This window comes from Lithobates pipiens, unplaced genomic scaffold (genome assembly GCF_037356315.1).
Source record: "Lithobates pipiens isolate NorthernLeopardFrog02 unplaced genomic scaffold, aLitPip1_a1.2 Scaffold_18, whole genome shotgun sequence".
In the NCBI taxonomy this organism is placed as follows: Eukaryota; Metazoa; Chordata; class Amphibia; order Anura; family Ranidae; genus Lithobates; species Lithobates pipiens.
Genome location: NW_027507758.1, coordinates 390,194,601 through 390,219,814, shown reverse-complemented (window position 1 = coordinate 390,219,814; position 25,214 = coordinate 390,194,601). Strand labels below are relative to the sequence as shown.

The 25,214-nt window shown below is 44.8% G+C and overlaps 1 protein-coding gene across 2 annotated transcripts in view; it reads left to right on the top strand.

The window, feature by feature from the left end:
* HMGCLL1 (3-hydroxy-3-methylglutaryl-CoA lyase like 1) overlaps window positions 1–25,214 on the top strand; it is a 143,293-nt gene that overhangs the window by 35,253 nt on the left and 82,826 nt on the right. The gene's annotated exons all lie outside the window — the stretch shown is intronic.

The following is a 25,214-nucleotide window of genomic DNA, read 5'->3' as shown; positions in this document are numbered from 1 at the left end:
GAGGAAGTCAGCACAGCACAGGGATGGTGTGATCCCCTCATAATAAGAACCCCCAGGAGGAAGTCAGCACAGCACAGGGATGGTGGGAGCCCCTCATAATAAGAACACCCAGGAGGAAGTCAGCACAGCACAGGGATGGTGGGAACCCCTCATAATAAGCAGCCCCAGTAGAAATATGACACCGCTCAACCTCTTCAAAGAGGAGGGTAGGGGCATATAGTACGGTGTGCTTTTTTGGGTCAGGGAAGTGAGCCAAATGAATTAAGAAGGTCTGTGTGCTTGATTCCAAAAATTGTTTATAGACATATACATGGTCTACTGATCACATGTGTTGAATTCCTCCGAGATCCATGCCTCATTCATTTTTAGAAATGTGAGGTAGTTAACACTGTGGTGAGCTAGGCGAGTACGCTTATCGGTCACAATCCCCCCTGCTGCGCTGAACGTCCTTTCGGACAGGACACTGGATGAGGGGCAAGCCAACAGTTCGATTGCAAATTGGGCAAGCTCTGGCCAGAGGTCAAGCCTGCCCACCCAGTAGTCTAGGGGTTCATCACTCCTCAGAGCGTCCACATCGGCCGTTAACCCAATGTAGTCGGACACCTGACGGTCTAGGCGTTCCCTGATGCTGGATCCGGATGACACCTGTCGATGGGTCGGCTGAAAGAATGACCTCATATCCGAAGTCACCAACACATCTTCAAACCGGCCTCTTCTTGCAGGCGCTGTTGGATTGGTACCCGCAAATCCTTCTCTGGGAGTGGGAATTGCTCCTCTGCCAGCGCACGCAAAAGCAGAATGCAGCATTTCTCGAAGCAAGGCCTGGAAGTGCTGCATTCTGACAGCCCTCTGCGACGGCGGTAACATTTCCGCCATTTTGTGTTTGTACCGGGGGTCTAAGTACGTTGCCACCCAGTACTGGTCCTTGACCCTCATGCTTTTTATACGGGGGTCCCTATTAAAACACTGGAGCATGAAGGCCCCCATTTGCACTAAAGTGGAAGCGGTGTGGTGGCCTGGCTCCTGCTCATCATCCAGGATAATGTCGTCCTCTTCATTCTCCTCTCCCCATCCTCGCACAACAGGGATCCCAGAAAGGTTTAAAGCATGCTCTTCTTGCTCCTGCTCATCCGCCCCGGCACCATCCTCCTCTGACTCCTCATCAGACTCCTGTTGTTGACTTGTCTCAGATAGAGTAGCCCCCCCTGGGAATTCATCCAGCATTGCGACTTCCTCATCTTCCCGCTCCTGCTCCTCCACAGCCTGATCAATGACACGACGCAATGCACGCTCCAGAAAGAAGGCATAAGGTACCATGTCACTGATGGCGCCATGGCTGCGACTGACCAGTTTGGTGATCTCCTCAAATGGCCGCAGAAGTCTGCATGTGTCGCGCATGAGCAGCCACTGGCGCGGTGAAAAAAAACCCAGCTCCCCAGAACCGTTTCTTTCGCAGAGTTCATACAGGTAGACGTTAACTGCACGTTTCTGCTGGAGCAGCCTATCAAGCATATAGAAGGTTGAGTTCCATCGCGTCGGGCAATCGCAAATAAGACGTCTGACCGGCAGATGGTGTCGCCGCTGAATGTCAGCAAGGCGAGCCATGGCCGTGTAAGATCTTCTGAAATGGGCCGAGATTTTCCTTGCCTGCCGCAAGATGTCCTGGACCCCAGGGTATTTGACAAGGAATCGCTGCACGACCAAGTTTAAGACGTGTGCCATGCACGGCACGTGCGTGATTTTGCCCTGTTTCAATGCGCTAAGCAGATTGGCACCGTTGTCACACACCACTTTACCAACTGTCAAATTGAGCGGTGTTAGCCACTCATCTGCCTGTGAACGCAAAGCTGAAAGGAGTGCCGGGCCAGTGTGGCTCTTTGCTTCCAGGCACAACAGACGCAGCACGGCATGGCAACGTCTCACCTGGCATGTGGAATAGGTTCTGGGGAGCTTGGGCGGTGCAGTGGAAGAGACGCTAGCAGCGGAAAAGGAGGAGGCAGCTGAGGAGGAGAGGGAGGAGGATGGAGTAGGAGGAGGAGAAGAAGAGTCAGGCCTGCATGCAATCCGTGGCGGTAAAACCAAATCTACACGGGTGCCACGGGTTACATGCTTGACGGCCGTCAGAAGGTTCACCCAGTGGGCAGTAAAACTGATATACCTTCCCTGCCCGTGTTTGCTAGACCACGTGTCTGTGGTCAGATGTATCTTGGCACCGACACTGTGTGCCAGAGATACATTCACTTGCCGCTGAACATGGCCATATAGCTCTGGGATGCCCTTCTCTGAGAAATACTTCCTTCCTGGGACCTTCCATTGTGGTGTTCCAATGGCCACAAATTTGCGAAAGGCCTCCGAGTCCACCAGTTTATATGGCAGTAGTTGGCGGGCTATGAGTTCTGACAAGCCAGCCGCCAACCGTTGGGCAAGAGGGTTATCCGGCGTCATCATTTTTTTACGCTCAAACATTAGGCCCACGGAAGCCTGCCTTTTTGCAGAAAAATGTGAGCTTGGCGTGATGGAAGGTGGAGTGGAGGACAATTGTGAGGAGAGAGGAGAAGGAGAAGTAGAAGACGAGGCTGGACGGTGAGAGCCTGCAGTGTGGCTTTGTGTGTTCCGTTGCTCCCACTGGGCTCGGTGATGGCTGCTCATGTGCCTTCTTAAGGCGGTCGTCCCTAGGTGAGTATTGGGCTTACCGCGACTAACGCGTTGACTGCAAAGATTGCAGATGGCAACGCTATTGTCAGCAGCGGACACGTTAAAAAAAGCCCACACTGCGGAGCCATGTGCCGGTGTCCTGGGAGCGCCAGATGTGACCGTACATGGTCGATGACTCGCTCCTGATACATTTGCAGTCTGCTTTGTCCCTGCTGTGCAATGTAAGTCATTGCTGCTTCTCCTCCCTATCTGCTGGTCCATATCTCCCTCTGAACTCCCCTCCTCTTCCTCTCTTGTGGGCACCCACGTGACATCACTAGACACGTCATCATCAACGTCACCTTCCCCACCGCTATAAGTAGAGTAGGCAGCAACACCGGGGACCAACCTCCTCCTTGGGCTGATCTGGGTACTGGCGTCAGACTGCTGAGTAGCGCTTGTTGCTACCTCCTCTTCCTGATCCAATACCAAGAGTGGCTGCGCATCAGAAATGTCCTCTTGATATGGATCGGAAAATAATTCCAGTGACTCAAGCGGAAGGTATGTGGTGGTGGTGGTGGTGGTCGTGTTGTTGGTGGTAGTGTCTTTGGGGGTGCACATAGCAGAGAGTGAAGAAGAGGGTGCAGATCGAGAGGATGAGGAGGGTGCAGAAGAGTAAGGCTGAGCGAGCCACTCAACCAAGTCTGGTGCATCCTTTAAAGTAATTGAACGCACCTTCTGCAACTTCCCACTTTGGCTCAAGCCTGTTGCTCCTGCCCTACCCCTACCACCCCTGCGGAAGGGCCTGCCTCTTCCTCTGCATGTCATTTTTTAAATGACCCTGTGACAAAACTCTTAGTCCCTATACCGCTGAAGGACTGCTGCAGTATAGGTGAGCGGTCAGCAGTGGTGCACGTCAACCCTATCTATTGTGGACCTATAGCGGTCCTTACAGAACAGCAGACTGTACCGCACTCAAGCCTATGTACCGTAGCACCCTATACCAAGTTACCAGTCCTTATAAGAACTTTTGTGGACCAAGCAGGTTGTGTATTAGTGTTTAGCAGACTGTACGTCAGTCCCTATACCGCTGAAGGACTGCTGCAGTATAGGGCAGCGGTCAGCAGTGGTGCACGTCAACCCTATCTATTGTGGACCGATAGCGGTCCTTACAGAACAGCAGACTGTACCGCACTCAAGCCTATGTACCGTAGCACCCTATACCAAGTTACCAGTCCTTATAAGAACTTTTGTGGACCAAGCAGGTTGTGTGTTAGTGTTTAGCAGACTGTGCGTCAGTCCCTATACCGCTGAAGGACTGCTGCAGTATAGGGCAGCGGTCAGCAGTAGTGCACGGCAACCCTATGTATTGTGGACCGATAGCGGTCCTTACAGAACAGCAGACTGTAACGCACTCAGGCCTATGTACCGTAGCACCCTATACCAAGTTACCAGTCCTTATAAGAACTTTTGTGGACCAAGCAGGTTGTGTGTTAGTGATTAGCAGACTGTACGTCAGTCCCTATACCAATGAAGGACTGCTGCAGTATAGGGCAGCGGTCAGCAGTAGTGCACGGCAACCCTATGTATTGTGGACCGATAGCGGTCCTTACAGAACAGCAGACTGTAACGCACTCAGGCCTATGTACCGTAGCACCCTATACCAAGTTACCAGTCCTTATAAAAACTTTTGTGGACCAAGCAGGTTGTGTGTTAGTGTTTAGCAGACTGTGCGTCAGTCCCTATACCGCTGAAGGACTGCTGCAGTATAGGGCAGCGGTCAGCAGTGGTGCACGTCAACCCTATCTATTGTGGACCGATAGCGGTCCTTACAGAACAGCAGACTGTACCGCACTCAAGCCTATGTACCGTAGCACCCTATACCAAGTTACCAGTCCTTATAAGAACTTTTGTGGAACAAGCAGGTTGTGTGTTAGTGATTAGCAGACTGTACGTCAGTCCCTATACCAATGAAGGACTGCTGCAGTATAGGGCAGCGGTCAGCAGTAGTGCACGGCAACCCTATGTATTGTGGACCGATAGCGGTCCTTACAGAACAGCAGACTGTACTGCACTCAGGCCTATGTACCGTAGCACCCTATACCAAGTTACCAGTCCTTATAAAAACTTTTGTGGACCAAGCAGGTTGTGTGTTAGTGTTTAGCAGACTGTGCGTCAGTCCCTATACCGCTGAAGGACTGCTGCAGTATAGGGCAGCGGTCAGCAGTAGTGCACGGCAACCCTATGTATTGTGGACCGATAGCGGTCCTTACAGAACAGCAGACTGTAACGCACTCAGGCCTATGTACCGTAGCACCCTATACCAAGTTACCAGTCCTTATAAGAACTTTTGTGGACCAAGCAGGTTGTGTGTTAGTGATTAGCAGACTGTACGTCAGTCCCTATACCAATGAAGGACTGCTGCAGTATAGGGCAGCGGTCAGCAGTAGTGCACGGCAACCCTATGTATTGTGGACCGATAGCGGTCCTTACAGAACAGCAGACTGTAACGCACTCAGGCCTATGTACCGTAGCACCCTATACCAAGTTACCAGTCCTTATAAAAACTTTTGTGGACCAAGCAGGTTGTGTGTTAGTGTTTAGCAGACTGTGCGTCAGTCCCTATACCGCTGAAGGACTGCTGCAGTATAGGGCAGCGGTCAGCAGTAGTGCACGGCAACCCTATGTATTGTGGACCGATAGCGGTCCTTACAGAACAGCAGACTGTAACGCACTCAGGCCTATGTACCGTAGCACCCTATACCAAGTTACCAGTCCTTATAAGAACTTTTGTGGACCAAGCAGGTTGTGTGTTAGTGATTAGCAGACTGTACGTCAGTCCCTATACCAATGAAGGACTGCTGCAGTATAGGGCAGCGGTCAGCAGTAGTGCACGGCAACCCTATGTATTGTGGACCGATAGCGGTCCTTACAGAACAGCAGACTGTAACGCACTCAGGCCTATGTACCGTAGCACCCTATACCAAGTTACCAGTCCTTATAAGAACTTTTGTGGAACAAGCAGGTTGTGTGTTAGTGATTAGCAGACTGTACGTCAGTCCCTATACCAATGAAGGACTGCTGCAGTATAGGGCAGCGGTCAGCAGTAGTGCACGGCAACCCTATGTATTGTGGACCGATAGCGGTCCTTACAGAACAGCAGACTGTAACGCACTCAGGCCTATGTACCGTAGCACCCTATACCAAGTTACCAGTCCTTATAAGAACTTTTGTGGACCAAGCAGGTTGTGTGTTAGTGATTAGCAGACTGTACGTCAGTCCCTATACCAATGAAGGACTGCTGCAGTATAGGGCAGCGGTCAGCAGTAGTGCACGGCAACCCTATGTATTGTGGACCGATAGCGGTCCTTACAGAACAGCAGACTGTACTGCACTCAGGCCTATGTACCGTAGCACCCTATACCAAGTTACCAGTCCTTATAAAAACTTTTGTGGACCAAGCAGGTTGTGTGTTAGTGTTTAGCAGACTGTGCGTCAGTCCCTATACCGCTGAAGGACTGCTGCAGTATAGGGCAGCGGTCAGCAGTAGTGCACGGCAACCCTATGTATTGTGGACCGATAGCGGTCCTTACAGAACAGCAGACTGTAACGCACTCAGGCCTATGTACCGTAGCACCCTATACCAAGTTACCAGTCCTTATAAGAACTTTTGTGGACCAAGCAGGTTGTGTGTTAGTGATTAGCAGACTGTACGTCAGTCCCTATACCAATGAAGGACTGCTGCAGTATAGGGCAGCGGTCAGCAGTAGTGCACGGCAACCCTATGTATTGTGGACCGATAGCGGTCCTTACAGAACAGCAGACTGTACCGCACCCAAGCCTATGTACCGTAGCACCCTAGACAGACCAAGTTACCAGTCCTGATAAAGAGCTTTGTGGAACAAGTGAGTTGTGAATGATTAGCAGACTGCAGCAGAAGGGCAGCAGTCAAGTATAATATTCTTTCTATATTTGGAAGAAAGAATATTATACGTGTACAAGCCTATTACCGTACCACTGATACCAGTCCTGAAAAGAACCTTTGTGGAACTAATAGTAACAGCAAGTCTTTAAAATTATCCTCACTGCCTGACACACTGCTTCCTGCCTGTCCCTATACAAATTGGCAAAAAAGAGTAGGCTGGAACGATTAGCTGGAACAGCTCTTTTGTGGACCTGATAGTAACAGCTAATGATGATGATGATGATGATGATGAAGAAAGACTAATCTGGCTGAGCTGTCCCTAAAATAGCAGCATACAGCGCTCTGTCCCTTTATCTAAACTGACAAAAGAAACTCAGGCTGCTGACCTAACACCTATACCAGTCCTGAAAAGAACTTTTGTGTACCAAATAGCTAGCGTTTTCTCTGTCCCTACTCCACACAGGATCCTTTCCCTACAGTGACAGAAGAAAGAATGTAAAATGGCCACCGGATCGGGTGTATTTATAGGTTAGGGGGAATGTCCAAGTGTCCATGAGCTGTCATGTCTCAATTGGTTGTCCTGTAACACATGATAAACGTGTCACGAAAGGTTAAAGTTCTTGTATACATTAAACACGTAAGTCCGCCGGGGCGAACGACGGAAAAAGGCGTTCGAACCCGCGGACGGCGAAAGTCGGAAATTCGCCGCGAAACGACCGCCGGGCGAACCGTTCGGCCATCACTAGTTAGAACATGTCAGGACCCCCAGACATATAAACCTACATGAAATGATACTGTAGTGAACTGGTGGCCTATACTAAAAAAAAAAAATATATATATATATATATATATCAAATAAAATTACAAAACGATGTGATAATATCAAATTCAAAAATACAGAGTGTAATTAGTGATACACATTAATGACCCGTGCAGATATTAACATTTCACATATGTAAACCTAAAGCTGGGCTAGTGATGAACCTGCACAGAAAGCCTAGTTAATACAAAATAGATAAGCATAAAGCATGAAAAAAAAGTCTTTAGGTGAAAAAGTCGTATTTTTGAATTTGATATTATCACATCGTTTTGGTAATTTTATTTGATATATATATTTTTTTTTAGTATAGGCCACCAGTTCACTACAGTATCATTTCATGTAGGTTTATATGTCTGGGGGTCCTGACATGTTCTAACCAGACTATCATCCTTAGCGCTACACTTTATATACCTATTTACTTTTAGAAACAAATGTATCTGTTTTGTTAGCTGCTTGATTTTGCTTATTTTAAGAGCTTTTATGCAGTGCAGTGTTCTTCTGAGTGTATTTTTCTAATCGACCCAGATGGCAGATATATCTTTTTAAAAGGCTCTATGAACGGCAGGCCGGTGACTTTGGCAAATGTATATTTTCTGAATAAATCCCATGTCACCTTTTGCCAACTGATTATAGACAAAATGAAAAGCTTCGCTGACGGATGCATTATCCTCGGTGGGGACTTTAATATTCCTCTCGACCAAAATCAAGACACTTCAACAGGCAAATCCTGTATCTCATACAATATCTTAAGAAAAATAAAAACTTTGTTAAAGTCACTGACCCTAATTGATACATGGAGAATGCTGCACCCTACTGAAAGGGATTTTACTTTTTATTCCAATTCCCACAAACGCTACACATGAAAAGTTCACCTCTTCATCACCCAAAGAGATCTGACAGATCTTACAAAGCCAGAGATTGGCTCCATTAACCTGACGTACAACATCAGACCATGCCCCCATCTCCATTAGATTACACATAAATAGCCAACAAAACCAAACATTGCTGGAGATTGAATACTTCAGTCCTTACAGATCCAAACATCCAAGTTCAGATTTGCAAAGCCCTCACAGATTATTTCACTACAAACAACACGCCAGGTTTTTCCCCCTCTGACAATTTGGGAAGTGCATAAAAGTGTGATCAGGGGTTAGTTTATTAGGTGGGGCAGGAAGAAGAAAAAAGAAAAACATATCAATGAGTTAGTTCAAAAAATCTCAAAGCTAGAACTGGCATACAAACAGTCCCTCACCCAAACGTCCAACATAGAACTTATACAAACCAGAAAGGCCTTATGGGAGTTACTGGGTAATAAAACAAAGAGACTATTATTCTTAAAGAAATCTATTTATTATGAACAAGGAGATAAAGGAGGTAAGATTCTGGTGTAAGCCTTGAAAGAAACAATCCTTTCCAATAATATCCACGGAAAATGCTCCAAAGACGGCACTCTGACACACGACTCTTCCAAAATAGCAGAAACTTTCCACTCTTTTTATTCTTCATTATATAACATCCCCCCGAAAAAATACCCCCGCAGGCCACAGAAGACCAGAAACAGACAATCTCCTCCTACTTGATTAACTGCCATATGCCTTCTCTCTTGCAGGAAGACTCAGCCCTCCTAGACCACGTCAGAATTACCACGTCAGAAGTTCCGAAAGCCATTAAAGACGTAGCCACAGGAAAAAGTCCTGGGCCCGACGGGTTCACTTCTCAATATTATAAAATATATGAAAGTACCCTGATGGAACCCCTGACCAACGCCCTAAACGCTATCACGACAGGCCACAAAGCTTCTAATGAGTTCCTGCTTGCATAAATCACTGTAATCCCCAAACCAAATAAAGATCCCACCGAATGCACAAATTATAGACCCATATTGCTTCTAAATTCTGGCAAAAATCATAGCGAATAGACTTAGACCCCTACTAGAAAAACGTATTGGTCTGGAACAGGTCGGTTTTATGCCAAATCACGAAGCCAAAGACAATACTACTAAAACTCTCAACCTGATGCACAGAATCGGGCAGAGCAACACTGAAGGCCTCCTGCTGTCAACAAATGCAGAGAAGGCCTTCTACCGGGTCGCATGGGACTACATGTTTCAGGTTTGCTAACATGTGGGATTTGGTACCAAATTGATGGATTGGATAAAATCATTATATGCCAACCCATGCGTTAAAATGAAAATTTTTTTTTTTTTCCAAAAGAAAGATGCTTTTATTGAAGGATACACAATACATAGCCATTACATCTCTTCAAAACAACCGCAAAAATAATGAACAGTAGTAGTACGACTTTTGTAACAGGAGTAACGAGTTTGTTGACAAGATTAAACAACATGAAAATGTAGTATCTGAATCCGGGTTAATGTATAACATCATAAGTTTTACTGACATTCTGATTCGGAGTAATGCTTCTAACCCGTAACTAACATTCTGATTATAGATATTACCGGGAAACCGCATCCCAGGAACGTAAAAGTCATGTGGCTTAAAGAGAAGTTCTAGGAAACAGGAATACCTTACAGTAGGAAGGTGTGCCAATGACAGTAGAGGCATTTTTCTCTACGACAATGTTTAACTTAAAAAACAAAAAAAACAAAAATATGTGTAGAAGGTATGAAAGAGGGGATGATCTGACAGTGGGGGAGAAGAAGACACAAGTGGTGAAAGATTATCGAGAAAACAAGAAAGATTTCAGGATCTAGAGGTGGGGGGGACTCCAGCTACCAGTTGGGAGCATTCGTCTGATGAACGAAAATGAAGCCAGCAGGCCCAAGTGGCCCAGTATTTGGATGGGGTATCTTTAGCTTGTGAAATTAGGTTTTCCATATCCGCAATGTTGGAGACTCTCTTAACCCAATCGGAAATCGATGGAGGCGTTGAAGATTTCCATAATGGGGGGATACACATTTTTGCCGCATTCAACAAATGTTGTGCCAAAGAACGGTGGTAAGTTTTCATCGAGATGGTTGAGTGGTGCAGGAGCATCGTGGCAGGGGAGAAATCTATCGTGAGTGTGGTAATTTGGCTTATTAGGCGATGGATCTCAACCCAGTATGGTTGGATGCGAGGGCAGGCCCACCAAATATGTAGGAATGATCCTGCACCATCCGAGCACCTCCAGCATGAGGAAGAGGTGGAGCGGTACCTCTTGTGAAGTTTATCTGGTGTGAGATACCACCTGGAGAAAATTTTAAAATTATTTTCCTGAACAGAAACATTTAAAGATCCTTTGTGAATATGTGTAAAGATGTTCAACCAATCTGAATCCGATAATGTCAAGTTTAAATCAGCTTCCCAGCTGCGAACCGCCAAGTTATCTTTCGGATCTCGATCCAAGAAAAACAATGTATATATATTGGAAATGAGATGACGCTGTGGTTCAGACTGATTACACAAAATTTCAAACGGAGTGAGCTGCCTGGCAAAATCCTGTTTAGAAAGCCTATCCATCAGGAAGTGTCTTATTTGGAAATATGCCCATCTCGGGAATGAGCGACCTGAAGGATGATAGGGAAGATCTGATAATGGTCGGAAGTGCGAGTTGTTAAAGAAATCCATAGCTCTAATGTCGAGAGAGTGCCAGAAACCAGAAAGGAAGGTATTTGATTGTCCTGCGGGGAATTCTGGATTATTGTTAAGTAGAGTCAACGGGCTATGGTGAGACGATATATGGTGAGAGTGACAGATTGCGTGAAAGGCATGTAAAGTACTGGCGATGAGGGGATGTTGTGTACATGTACGGGGGATATGTTCGGGGAGTATCCAAGGTAGAGATTTAATTGGGTAAGGAGAGAAAGCGTTTTCCGTCTGTACCCATGCTTTGGAGTGGGTGTGGACATTCCAATCCACTATTCTAGTGAGGAGGCTCGCCCAATAATATTTTTTGAAGTCGGGTAGACCAATTCCACCCTTGGATTTCGGGAGAGTCAGTCTAGCGAAGCTTATTCTGGCTCTTTTATTAGCCCAAATAAAATTTGCACAGACAGAGTGCAAGGATTTGAAGAAAGATGGGGGGATTTTGAGTGGAATCATCTGGAAAAGGTACAATAGGCGGGGAAGGACGTTCATTTTAATAATGGATGCCCTGCCGAACCATGAAAATAGACCTGTCGACCAGGTTTTAAGGTCACTCTGGATGGTCTGAAGCATGTGAAGAAAATTGAGGGAATATAAGTTGCCTAGTTTGGTCGGTAACTTGATACCTAAATAAGTGATGGCTGTGGAGGTCCAACGAAATGGAAAGTTTTGTTGACATAAAGTAACTATGTCTTTGGATAAGGATATGTTCAACGCCTCCGATTTTGAGAAATTGATTTGTAGGTTGGATATCTTTTTAAAATCTTCCAGATCCTTAAGGAGATTGGGAATGGAGACAAGCGGTTCAGTAAGAAAGAGCAATATGTCATCGGCATATGCCGCAATTTTCTGGGTCTTGGAGCCGGTCCGAATCCCCTTAATGTCGGGGTTAGATTGCATTTTACGGAGAATGGGTTCCAATGTAAGGATAAATAGAAGGGGGAGAGTGGGCAACCCTGGCGAGTCCCGTTGGACACGGAGAAGGCGTCTGACAGCCGGCCATTAATCCTGACTTGCGCAGTGGGGGAAGCGTATAAGGCCATGATGAAAGAAAGCAAACGGTCTGGGATTCCTATTTTTCTTAACACTTCTTCCATATAATCCCAGGCCACCCTGTCAAACGCCTTCTCCGCGTCCAACGAGAGAAAAAATCCTTGTTGTGATGTGGAAGTCAGCCAATGATGAACAGAAATTGCTTTAATCGTGTTGTCCCTCCCTTCTCTTCCCGGCACAAAACCAACTTGGTCAAGAGATATCAATTGGGGAAGAAGAGGGAGGAGGCGATTTGCCAGAATCTTGGCATAAATTTTTAAATCAACGTTTAGTAAAGAGATAGGTCTATAATTTATCACTTGAGTCTCGTCTTTGTTGGGTTTTGGAATGACCGTAATATGGGCTCTGAGGGAGTCTCGTGGAGGTGGTTTACTAGGGGTCAAAGAATTGAAGGCCGCTAGGAAATGTCGCTTTAGGGTGGTAAGGAAGGTTTTGTAATAGCAGGTCGTCAAGCCATCAGGACCTGGACTCTTCCCAGGTTTCATATGCTTAAGAGCCGAATCCAGTTCCTGGGCCGAGAGGGGAGCGTTTAAGGAAAGGGCATCTTCTGGGGAGATAGGGGCCGGTGCGTGTTCACTTAGAAATTTGTCAATTAGGAGCTTTCTATGGGTCTGATCTTGTAAAGGAGAAGTGTTATGGAGATTGTAAAGATTGGAATAGTACCGAACAAATTGTTCAGCAATCTTTTGGTTTGTAACCATTTTGTTACCCTTTGCGTCTACTATGGAATGAATGGTTCTAGCGGCGTGTTGTTTTTTTAGAGCTCTTGCTAGAAGTTTACCTGACTTGTTGCCATATTCATAAAAAAATTTACGGGAAAGCATATAATTCCTTTTAATTTGGGAGTTTAGAATTTGGAGTAAATCCTGCCGTGCCTGTACTAGGTCATTATGTACGTCCGTTGCTAAGGAAAGTTTGTGGGCTTTTTCCAGGGACCGAATACGGGTGGAAAGCTGAGCTATTGCGTGGTATCGTTCCCTCTTTCTTTTTGCCGACGCAAGTATAAATTCTCCCCGCATTGTACATTTATGGGCTTCCCAAATGGACATGGGGTCCATTGTGGGGGATAGGTTATCTACAAAGTAGTTGGACAGCTTTTCTTGAAATGAGGAAGCTAGAACTGGATCTGACAAGAGGGCCGGGTCTAATCTCCATATCGGGGGTGTGTGTGGATTGTTTGTAATCTGCAAAGTCAAGGAGATAGGATGGTGATCTGAGATATACATGGCCTCTATGGAGGCAGACAAGAGGCAAGGTAAGTCTCTTTGTGTGATAAAAAAGTAATCCAACCTGGAGTACCGATTGTGGGGAATTGAAAAATATGAGTAATCCCGTTCTTGAGGATGCAGAGTTCGCCATGAGTCATGTAAGCAAAGCTCATGTAGATGTGATTTGATGGTGCGTAATGCTTTGAAAGTGAGAGAGGAGGTGCCTGTAGAGGAGTCGAGAGTCGGGTTAAGAGGGACGTTGAAGTCACCTCCCAAGATGAGCATACCTTCTTGGAAAATAGATAGTTCTGTTAAAATTGATTTAAAAAAAGCTGGTTGGCCAGTATTTGGGGCATACACATTGGCAACAGTGATACGTTTGTCACCCATTCTACCTTTCAAGAAGATGAATCTAGCTTCGGGGTCTATCATGGTCTCAGTAATTTGGAAGTGGCATGTTTTGGCTATAAGGATCGAAACCCCTTTGGATTTCGCGTGAGGGTTGGAAGCATGATATACATGTGGGTATCGGTGGTTGGAGAGTTTCGGTATAGAGCTAGATTTGAAATGTGTTTCCTGTAGTAAAACCAAATCTGCTTTACATTTGTGAGCAAAGAGTAAAACTTGAGATCTCTTTTCGGGTATATTGAGACCTCTCGCGTTTAGGGAAACAAGTTTGAGTGAGTCCCGCATATTTAGTTTGGGTTTAGTGGACATGATGTAGGTGGGCGGGTCTCTTATAAGGCGTAAGGTGTGGATCAGGGCGTTTGCCTAATAAGTAGTAATCAGGCTTGGGTAGCGGTCGAAAAGATATCGCGCAGACTTTAGCTGGGAGAGTAAAGTGATACTAAGAGAATTTGCAGGTGGAAGGGGAGCTGGAGTCCCGCCACAGGTTACAGAAAGAAGATAGAGAGAGCGAAAGATAAGGGTATTGCGTTGGAAAGTTGTGAAATAGAGCCCAGGACAGATAAAGGGAATATAAAAATAATAAAGAAAAAAAAAAACGCAGGGAGAAAAAGGGCAAAAATAAAAAGGAGCAACAGTAAGTGAACTGTTAGGTTAGGGAAAGTTTTAGGAAGTAATAGAAATTTCCAGATGATAAGCCGGAGAAATGCAAGTCCTGCTTGCACTTCCACAGTAAGTCACAGGCCTAAACCCCGTGACTAGTATCCGGTTTTGGTTGGTGGACACTGAAGTCGTATGATGTAAGAAGTTTAGTATAGAAGTGCCACCTGGAGGGGGGAAGGCCTTAAACTGTCGAAGGTGTAAGGTCAAAAAAATGGAAAAGAAAAAACGAAAACGAAAAACATCAATTATCCCGCTGTGGGAGGACTTAAAAAAAAAAGAAGAGGGATCCCAGACTCCCTGGGGTCCTTGAGTTAGGGAGGCCAAATGATGAAATTTGTTGGTAGATGCATTTTGAGGAACAAATGTAAGACTCCCTTATCCTATTTCTCATTAAGTGAGATAGAAAACTCACTAAAAGTTGCATTAAACCATAAGAAACATGTAAGCATAAAGCATGTGCCCTTACAAGAACATATATAGTCAAAGAACAACAATCTGCACTAAATAGTGTTGGAGATCTGCATGTGCAGTTTAGACCTACTATTTCCGCATAAAGTCTAAGTGCAATAATCCCACAGAAATTACATTGGCAAATATTAAAATTAAGTGAGAAAAAGAACCAGGTTAGAAGATCATTTCAAGGGGTGCTTATGATCACTCTCTGGGGGCTAAAAAGGCCTTTAGAGCGTGAGCAACCGCTATCTCCCTCGGCAAGTGTGTAACAGTTATCACATTTAGTAACTGGGTCTCGATAGACCAACAACAACTATCGTAACAATTGGTGAATTTTCCAAGAGGTGTAGCCTCTGGGGTATCAATTGAAAAACAAAACAACGACTAAAATCTATTGCATGCTCACGTACCCCGCATGGGGGGTGTTAAGGCAGCGAATCAAACCTTATATGAGAAAAATTAGCCTACGAACCCAGTGTGGATTAACCAGTCATACATTAAAAAAAGGATGACCTGATTAAAAAAAAAATGAAGTTGAAAAAAAGAAAGAAAAGCAGGAGAGTGCAAAATGCAGAAAAAATAAAAATTGCTGGAAGGGAGTGGTGGGGAGAAGGGAACAGCTAAGCCGAAACTCCCCTCCCCCCGCCCTACCCTCATACTTATGAGTAAAATGCTACTAAGAGTTAGGCAATTAAACCACCCCTTATACCCATAACGAAAAATGTGAAGAGCATTAAGGCATTAGAAAGTTCAAGATACCATATATCGAAAAATTCACCTAGAAACAATGTTTGCATCCAGAGATACCTATGTGTACCATATTAGCACACAGCACGAAGTCCTCACAGCCAGGAGATGAGAGGCTCGCAGCGTAGTAAGTCTTGATTGAAACTTGACCCAGAGGAGAAAACAAGCAGTTCATCCGAGCCTATGGATTGTGAGCAACTGCGAACAGATAATCTCTTATTGGTAAGACAGCATAAAAAGTTGCGAACCGGTTACCCGAATATAAGACATGTTAAACAATGTAAGTGGGTAAGTAAGTGAAGTCCTTGCGAACAGCACGGTGGGACACAAAGTCCGTCGGTCCATTAATAGCAAATTATAATAGGGGAAAGAAAGTGAGGTAAGGACATATGCAAAATCCAGAGAGCAAGAAGGAAGTATAGAGCATGGAAGGGAGAAGAGAGGCAGCCAGCAAGATGAATGGGAAGAGTGAGACACTGAACCAGAGAGGAGAGAGAGACTAGCAAGGAAGGAAAGCACAGGGAGAGGAAAGTCATTAAACTCTGACCCTACGTGGACAAGTAAGAACCGGATCAGCGGTCACGACGGGCTCTCCTGGAGGTAGGCGCTCTTTGTGGAGTAGTATCAGAGTCAGCTCCGTGTCTTGAGGAGGGAGGACCTGGATCCGAAGGTGAACGGCGTCTTCTATAACGGGAGCGCTGATATTCCATAGGTTCTGCGGTGTGTCTTGTAGAGGGAGGGCGGAACTCCGCATACCATTCGGGTACCTCCGTGTAAGGTATGTCCAGCGTTTCACAGAAGTGCTGCAGGTCTTCCGGTACCCTCAGCAGGGCGGACCTTCCTCCAGAAGAAGCGGACAACGCAAAGGGGAATCTCCAGCGATAAGGGATGCCTTTGGCGCGAAGCGTGTCTAGGAGGGGGCGGAGTTCCCTGCGCCTCTGTAGAGTAATGGAGGACAGATCTTGAAATAAAGTAATATGGGCGCCATTGTAGGTGATCGGGTCAGTAGCCCTTCTGGCTCTGTTCAGAATTTCCTCTTTTAGTACGTAGTCGACCACACAACATACAACATCCCGTGGGGGGTCCGCGTCTTTACCTTTGGGGCGTAGAGCCCTATGCGCTCGTTCCAACTCGATCGGGGTATCTATAGGCCGCTCCAGGATAGTGTTAAACAGGCCTATGACATCCGTCTTGAGGTTAACGGAATCCGACGATTCTGGAAGGCCTCTCAGATGAATGTTGTGGCGTCTGCCACGATTATCCAAGTCCTCTGTATGTCGGTTAAGATCCCGAAGCTGCAGTGTATGTGTGTCAATAAGCTGGCAGGCCTTCTTCAAGACCGAGGAGTGTGCGGACGTGGTCTTCTCCACCTCATTGATGCGGGTCGCCATAGCTTGGAGGTCAATCCGCAGGTCTGATATCGCGTTCGTCAGTGCAGCTGTTAGAGAGTCTTTGATATCAGCAGCTACTGATCGCAGATCATGTATGCTTGGTTGATGGTGCGGGGTGAGAATCACCTCATCCGATCTTGGAGAATTTCTCTGTGAGGGACTGGTGCGTCTTGCGGCCTGTGCAGGCTGTCCTCGTGAGGCGGCCATATTGGAGGAATAGGAGCGGAACATTTCGGGAATGTTCTGCTGATTTCTGCCGGTCTCGTCCCTCGGAGACCGCGATCGGGAAGCTGAAGAACTGCGTGAAGAGGTTCCCATAGTTTTAAGCAGGTTCCAAGGGCAAAAGCCTCCGTTAGGTGCCGATTAATGTCCTCGTCAGCGGGAGCTAACAGATTAAGCTGCCATCTTCAACAGAGGTCAGGCCACGCCCCCGTTAAAATGAAAATTAATGAGACCCTATCCAACTCTATAGAAATCAAAAACTGAACAAGACAAGGCTGCCCTCTATCACCCCTCCTATTTATTTTATCTATTGAACCCCTGATTAAAACTATCAACCTCCAACAAGCTATACATGGTTTCGAGCCCAATGGGAGAGAATATAAGACAGCAGAGTATGGCGACGACCTGCTCTTTTATATTACACAACCCCATGTCACTATCCCTAACCTTATCAAGGCTTTCCAAGATTTTAACTACCTTTCGAATTTCAAAATTAATCACAAAAAATGTGAAGCCATGGGACTCACTCTCACCAAAAAAACAGAACTACTAACACAAACTTATTGTCCATTTAAGTGGGAACATACCTCATTGAACTACCTAAGTATTCACCTAATCCCGAAAATAGAATCTTTATTTGAACTCAATTTCCAACCCTTATTCAAAAAAATAGAATCGGACCTCAAAAAATGGAATGCAGGCAAGTTTTCATGGTTTGGCAGGGCCGCCATACTAAAGATGGCAATGCTGCCAAGACTTCTATATCTGTTTCGCACCCTTCCTATTGACATTCCAGACTGCTTTTTCAAGCAACTTGCGCAAATCCAGGGAAACTTTCTATGGGCCAATAAAAGATCTTGCATACGACTCAACCTTTTACAATGATCTAAGCAAAAGGGCGGAATAGGCCTTCCAGACTTCAGGAAATACTATTATGTGACACATCTATCTAGAATTATAGATTGGCACTGCCATGGACACTGCAAGGACTGGATGAATCTAGAAAAAGCCAGTTCAAACATGGCCATACATCACTTTCCCTTGTCAAGTTATACTCACCTTCCACTTAACATAAGACACCCTATTATAAACACCACCCTAAAGATCTTTCACAAAATTGCTGCTGGACAAGGGATATCTTCAACACCCAGCCCTCTTTCCACACTAGCCAACAACCTAGATTTCCCCCCAGGATTAGATAATAAAAAATGTTCTAAGAATACCTCACCAACCCTATACTGGCCTACCACTGCCTCAAAAACAACAAACTGAAAACATTTTTAGAACTCCGTCAAGAAATAGAATCAAACCCCCTTAGTTTCTGGTCCTATGTAGAAATTCACTACTTCATTTTGAACAACAAAAACAAAGATGACTTTTTCAGACCACTTACCAATTTCAAACTCATTTGCTCCAAACGTAAGCCTGGGACCTCCCGGACAAATACAAATAATTTTGGGAAAATTATCTTAAAATGCAATTTTCTGATCCGCAATGGGAAAAGGCAAATGTCTTTACATACAAATGCTCTTTGAGCACACACATGCAGGAAACCTCCTATAAGATTCGCTCCCAATGGTACATTACACCGATAAAAAATAAACAATGGTCTTCCGGGGAGTCTGACATTTGCTGGAGGTGCAGGGAGGAAAGGGAATCCTTTCTTCATATCTGGTGGGGTTGCGCCAGTATACATCCTTTCTGGACACAAGTGAGGCACTGGATAAAACATATCACTGGATATAAAAAAGACGTTAAAGCTGCTTGGTGTCTCCTACACATAAATGACCTATCCTACAGAGCTTATAAAAAATCTCTCATAAGACACCTGCTTATTGGGGCAGAAATTTTAATTCCACTAAACTGGAAATCTCAAAACATTCCATCCGTCAAAGAATGGCTCACAAAAATAAATTCTACCTATGATATGGAAGAAATTATTGCTATTAAGAGAGAAAACACCACACGATTCCAGCAGAGTTGGAAACCCTGGCTCACCTTCATAAATTCAGAAACCTACAGAAAACAAATTGCTTAAGAAATCCACTTCAGCCCCTTCTTCTTACTGTACCTTTACTAGACTAAAGAATGCCATTTGGCCCTTAAAACCATCACCTGATTCCCTATGAGTCTACACAACTTTTAGTTAGATTCTGAACTAGAATAGATACACTAACCCTGACACCTCAACATTTTCATGCACAATGTTTTTACTACTTTCTGGTATTTGCTGATGTCGATCTACAACGATTTTGTGATACTCACTGAACTATACCTGTAGCATAATGTTTTATTACATTTTTGTATAACAGATCTACACTTATGAATCACTGTTGCACTATTTCTCATATATCTTCTGAAACCAAAACTCCTATATGTATTATGTAATACACCATGATATGTTTTGTACTTGTTTTATATGTACAATAAACTTTATTGCGAAAAAAAGAAAAAGAAAATATGTATCAAAACAAACCAGCCAGCTGTACTGGGATGAGTAGACAGACCTGGATGGATGAGTCCTCTAACCCTCTGTTGGCCAAGCAGATGGGTAGTAGTGGGGGCTGTTGGGTCAATGGAAATCCCAGGAGAAAACAGAAACTTGCATGCTTATGGAAGGAACACTCGGAATGCCAGTGGAACCGAAGTCATGGTGGAAAGTCCCAAAGGGGAGTGGTCTTTCTGCTTCCACTCTCTATCCCGATGACTGAGGGGGGAGGAGCAATCACGTGTGATTGAAAACCAGCAGCAGTACTGGCCACCATCCACAGGAAGTCCGCCTTCGGCACTTGCTGACCTGGAATCAGCTGTGTAGCCTACTTCGGGGAGCCACAGGGCAGGTAGCCGCAAGGAAGTCTCTCACCACCACGTACAGCGTCAACCTACATCCATGGCAATGATGCATTTCAGGGCCATGTCCCTTTCTCAAGATCTGCAGCTGGTGTCAATGTTAAGTTAACATAAATATTCGCCAGCACACCATGGATGTGTGTTTGGACGTCAATCAAGTCTAAACTGTTTTTATTGAAGAAAGATCACATCACAAATAATGTAGTGCAACGTTTCTAAGTTTTTTTTTGTAGCCCCTTCAAAAAGGAATGGACTTAAATTGCACTTCACTGAATCACATGTGAATTGCACAGGAATGCACTACATTCCTGTGCAATTCATTGTTTTAAGCGCGGCTAAAGAAGATGAAACATTGCAATCATAATAGGTATACACAGCAGTAAATTATGCCTTCACTGACATTTACCAGGAATTGTTAAGTGTGTATTAATGGTTTCTGAAATTTTAGCTAACATAAAGGTCTATTTATGGCACAGTAGGTCTTGAAATGTTGAGGGAGGTGATTTGTCCTATCTCCCTCTGCATACCTCTTGCTGGTGCTTGCTTCAGGCAAGTGGTGGAATCCAGATACAGGTGCTTGCTATGAGGGCAATTGTCTCCTTGACTGCTGCTTTGTCAGGTGGCCACCCTGTCTAGCATTGTTGCAAGCATTACAGGGCAACTATAAAGATGGGACAAAGTACTACAAAACAAAAAAAGAAAGAAGGAAAAAAATATAAAGAATTAATTAGGTCTTATTATGGTAATGTGCTAAATAGGAACACATTTTATTTTTTAAATCCCTTTGCTCCACAGATGAAACAAAGTAAATCAACATAAAATTTTACTTCCATCTCTCTATCCTGGTCCTGAACTATGTTTATAGACTCAGAAGGTCAGTTTTTTGACAACATTAGTTCTAATAGCTGCTGTACTTACACAGCAACTCCTGGCTGTCAAATTGGCAGCAAATATACACAGTAAAATTGACGGTGTTAAATTTAACTCTGTGGGATTATATAAACATTTTCCTGGTGATTATATAATCCACACTGTGAGAGTTAAATTTGCACATAAAAGTTGTTCAACTCTGTATTTTCACCGGATAAAAAGGATTGTTTACACTAATGCCGCTTACACACGATCGGAATTATGGTTGGAAAAAGGTCTGATGGTTTTCCCGACGGAATTCCGCCATAATTCTGCTCAAGCTGTCTTGCATACACACGGTCACAACAAATTCCGACCGCCAAGAACGCGGTGACGTACAACATGTACGATGGGACTAGAAAAGGGAAGTTCAATACCTAGTAGCCAATAGCTTCCATCTCGTAGTTGAATATGAGCATGCGTGAGTTTTTGCAAGTCGGAATTGCATACACACGATCGGTATTTATGATAGAAAGTTTTTCCATCAGGAAAATTGAGAACATGCTCTCAAATTTTCGCTGGCGGGAATTCGGCCAGCTAAATTCCGATGGAGCATACACACAGTCGCATTTTCCGATGAAAAGCTCTCATCGGTCTTTTGTTGGCCGAAATTCCGATCGTGTGTACGGGGCATAATAGTGTTAATTCCCTGTAATTCAACACCATAATATTAACAATTTACTGTATACAATTTAACACCAGAATTTTAACACTGGTGACTTTTGTCACGGTACTACTTACAGCAAACCCACAGGCGAGCAGGTGACATGGGAACCCCCAGGGCGTGGAAACTAAGAGTCAGCCGGTGTTTGTGACCCTCTCACAAAGGTTTGGACTTGCGTCACAACCCCCGGGTTCACCCTGCTTGCTAGGGAAGTACCAGAAGACACTGTAGACAAGGATGGATGGATGAAGCAAGGAAAGCCAGGTAGTGAGCCAAGGTCAGGGCGGGCTGCAGACAACGTAATCAGAACAAGCCGGGTCGGTACACAGAAGATCAGTTCACGAGAAGTCAGGTAAGACAGGTTACACAGGGGAGCTTCAGAAACAAATGTTGCTCAAGCAATGGTAGCAAGTTAGGAAAGGATTTAAATAGAGAAGCACATGAGGGGCTGGACAGGAAGTAGCAGGAAGGAAACATATATCAGGCAACAGGTGAAGGGTGTCGACGCCCATAGCTGCAGAGTGCACAGAGCTGAACACCTGACAGTGGACAACAGATGCCAGCTGACCCACTGCAGTAAAGGTGAGACACAGATCAGCTCTGCAGCTGATCTGTGACAACTTTCTTGTGTAGGGGCTTAGGACAAGTCATATCACACACACCAGAGTACTTTAACCTCCCTGGTGGTATGATTATTTCAGATTTTAGGTGCTGAAAGTAGTACAATTATTGTTCATGGAAATTTGGTGTTTTATATTGTAAGCCTGTAATTCTTAAGAATAACTCACTTAAATCTGTCCAAACAAGAGTCTAGTAGACATCCCCGGTATTATAAAGTTTGAAAAACAAAATCATAAATTATAATTATAACTACTTATACCAAATAATAATATAATAATAATAAAAATTATTCAATAATGTAATCAAATCAAAAACACTGAAATTTGCTCAGCTGCAGAATTGTCGCTATCATTACTTTTCAGTGTTTGATGATGGATCTCCCCACAAATCACTATCGCTCAATTCTGCGAGTGATTCTAATTTATTATCGCTGTTTCTAGCTGGTCTAAAACCACTTTTGATGTAAAGGGCCAGTTTTGTTTGCTATGGACAACTCCAGTTTCCAGGCAGAAAGAACAGTTTTTATAATATAAAACTGCATGCATGCAGGACACTGGGCAGGCCACTAGGGACAAAAGGGATGTGAAATAATTACATACAGTAATGTAATCTGTAAGATTACATTATACTGTATGTAATGTGTGTGTTTCAATTTTTGAATTTGGCGCCGCTCTCCGTCCCCGTGCGTCGTAATGCTTGCTGCGAACGGAGCTCGGCTTCATGATGAATCGGGCGGAGGACTAGCTGCTCGCACAGGGGGGGGACATCGCTGGATCCAGGGGATTAGGTAAGACAGCTCTTTCTGGATCCAGCGATGCGATCCCGAGTCTGGCTCGGTGTTACCGCTAATGGTACTGCATTTTCCCCCCCGAGCCAGACTCGGGAATACCACCAGGGGGGTTAATGAACATCCAGTAAGTGTGAGACCCATTTACAAGCCATAAAAGTATGCTATTACCAGTACATGGGTTGTTATGTTGGCTAATGTTTAACATGGTTTCTCCCTCACTTTCAATAATATTTCAAGCTTTTCTTTAGCCTCGATCCCTTTCTACAGTCTCCATTAAAGTTAGTGAAGTCAAGTGGATAATCACATAGTATAGACAGATAAACTAACATTTAAAAAACAACTTGAGACCTCATAATTTTCATGAAAAACCAATATCTTTTTTTGGAAGATTTAGAAAATTTGTTTCTAGACAATGGACTTCACTAGGGATGGCCGAACTGTTCGCCCAGCGGTCATTTCACGGCGAATTTTGCGTGTTCGCGATTAGCCCGATCGGCGGACTATTGCCGCTGTTCGCCCGGCGGACATATGTGTTTACAGTGTGAAAGAACTTTGACCCATGATGACACATCCATCATGGGGTACAGGACAGCCAATTGAGACATTTCAGCAGATGGACAATTGGACATTCCCCCTACCTTATAAATAGACCTAATCTGGCGGCCATTTTACATTCTGTCTTATTTCAGTGTAGGGACAGGACACTGTGTGGAGCAGGGAGAGACTGTAGTGACACAAATCGCTAGCTATTAGGTCCACAAAAGTCCTTTTAAGGACTGGTATGGTATAGGTGTAGTACAGTATATAGGGTTGAGTGCACTGCTGTGCTGGTGATTGCAGCAGCCTGTCTTTTGTCAGTGCAGAGAGGGACAGGACGCTGTGCAGCAGGGACAGTCAGTTGAATCACTAGCTATTACTATTAGGTCCACAAAGGTCCTTTTAAGGACTGGTATAGGTGTACAGTATATAGGGTTCAGTGCACTGCTGTGTTGGTGATTGCAGCAGCCTGTCTTTTGTCAGTGCAGGGAGGGACAGGACGCTGTGTGCAGCAGGGACAGCCAGTTTAATCACTAGCTAGCTATTACTATTAGGTCCAAAAAGGTCCTTTTAAGGACTGGTATAGGTGTACAGTATATAGGGTTGTACACGTATAATATACTTTCTTCCAAATATAGAAAGAATATTATACTTGACTGCTGCCCTATTCTGCAGCAGTCCTTTATCAGTGTAGGGACTGAGGTACAGTATGCAAATCACTAGCTACTTGGTCCACAAAGGTCCTTGTAAGGACTGGTATAGATGTACAATATATAGGGTTGTGGTGCACTGCTGAAGATTGCTGCCCCATTCTGCAGCAGTCCTTTATCAGTGTAGGGACTGAGGTACAGTCTGCAAATCACTAGCTACTTGGTCCACAAAGGTCCTTGTAAGGACTGGTTTAGGTGTACTATTTGGAGGGTTGTGGTGCACTGCTGCAGATTGCTGCCCTATTCTGCAGCAGTCCTTTATCAGTGTAGGGACTGAGGTACAGTCTGCAAATCACTAGCTACTTGGTCCACAAAGGTCCTTGTAAGGACTGGTATAGGTGTACTATTTGGAGGGTTGTGGTGCACTGCTGCAGATTGCTGCCCTATTCTGCTGCAGTCCTTTATCAGTGTAGGGACTGAGGTACAGTCTGCAAATCACTAGCTACTTGGTCCACAAAAGTCCTTGTAAGGACTGGTATAGGTGTACAATATATAGGGTTGTGGTGCACTGCTGCAGATTTCTGCCCTATTCTGCAGCAGTCCTATATCAGTGTATATCACGGTGCTGGTGTCAGTGCACTCTATCACAGTGCTGCTGTCAGTGCTCTAGATCATGGTGCTGGTGATCATCTCCTGCACCCTCGTAATAGCCTACCCTGACCTTTCCTCTCCTGCATTGCCTTCATGAGCTCCTGAGTCCTGAATTGTCAAAATTTCACATATAAAAAAAGAATGCTTGTAGTTGTCGATCCCAGATTCACTTCATACATGTGTTATGTCAGTGGCCATGTGATGTGCACAGCTAGTAATTATTTTGTGGCTGGAAATATAAGCTGTAGGTTTTTAAAGTTCACCTGCCATTGAAGTCAATGGGGCCCGCCGCGAACTTTGCGGTTTGCGGACTTTCGCCCGCGTCCGCGAAACGTCCCATTGGAAGTTCGTCCATCTCTAGACTTTACACCCCTGTACATGTCATAAAAAATGTACTATTCAGTTCTAAACTTCCACTATAGAGAAACAGGTTA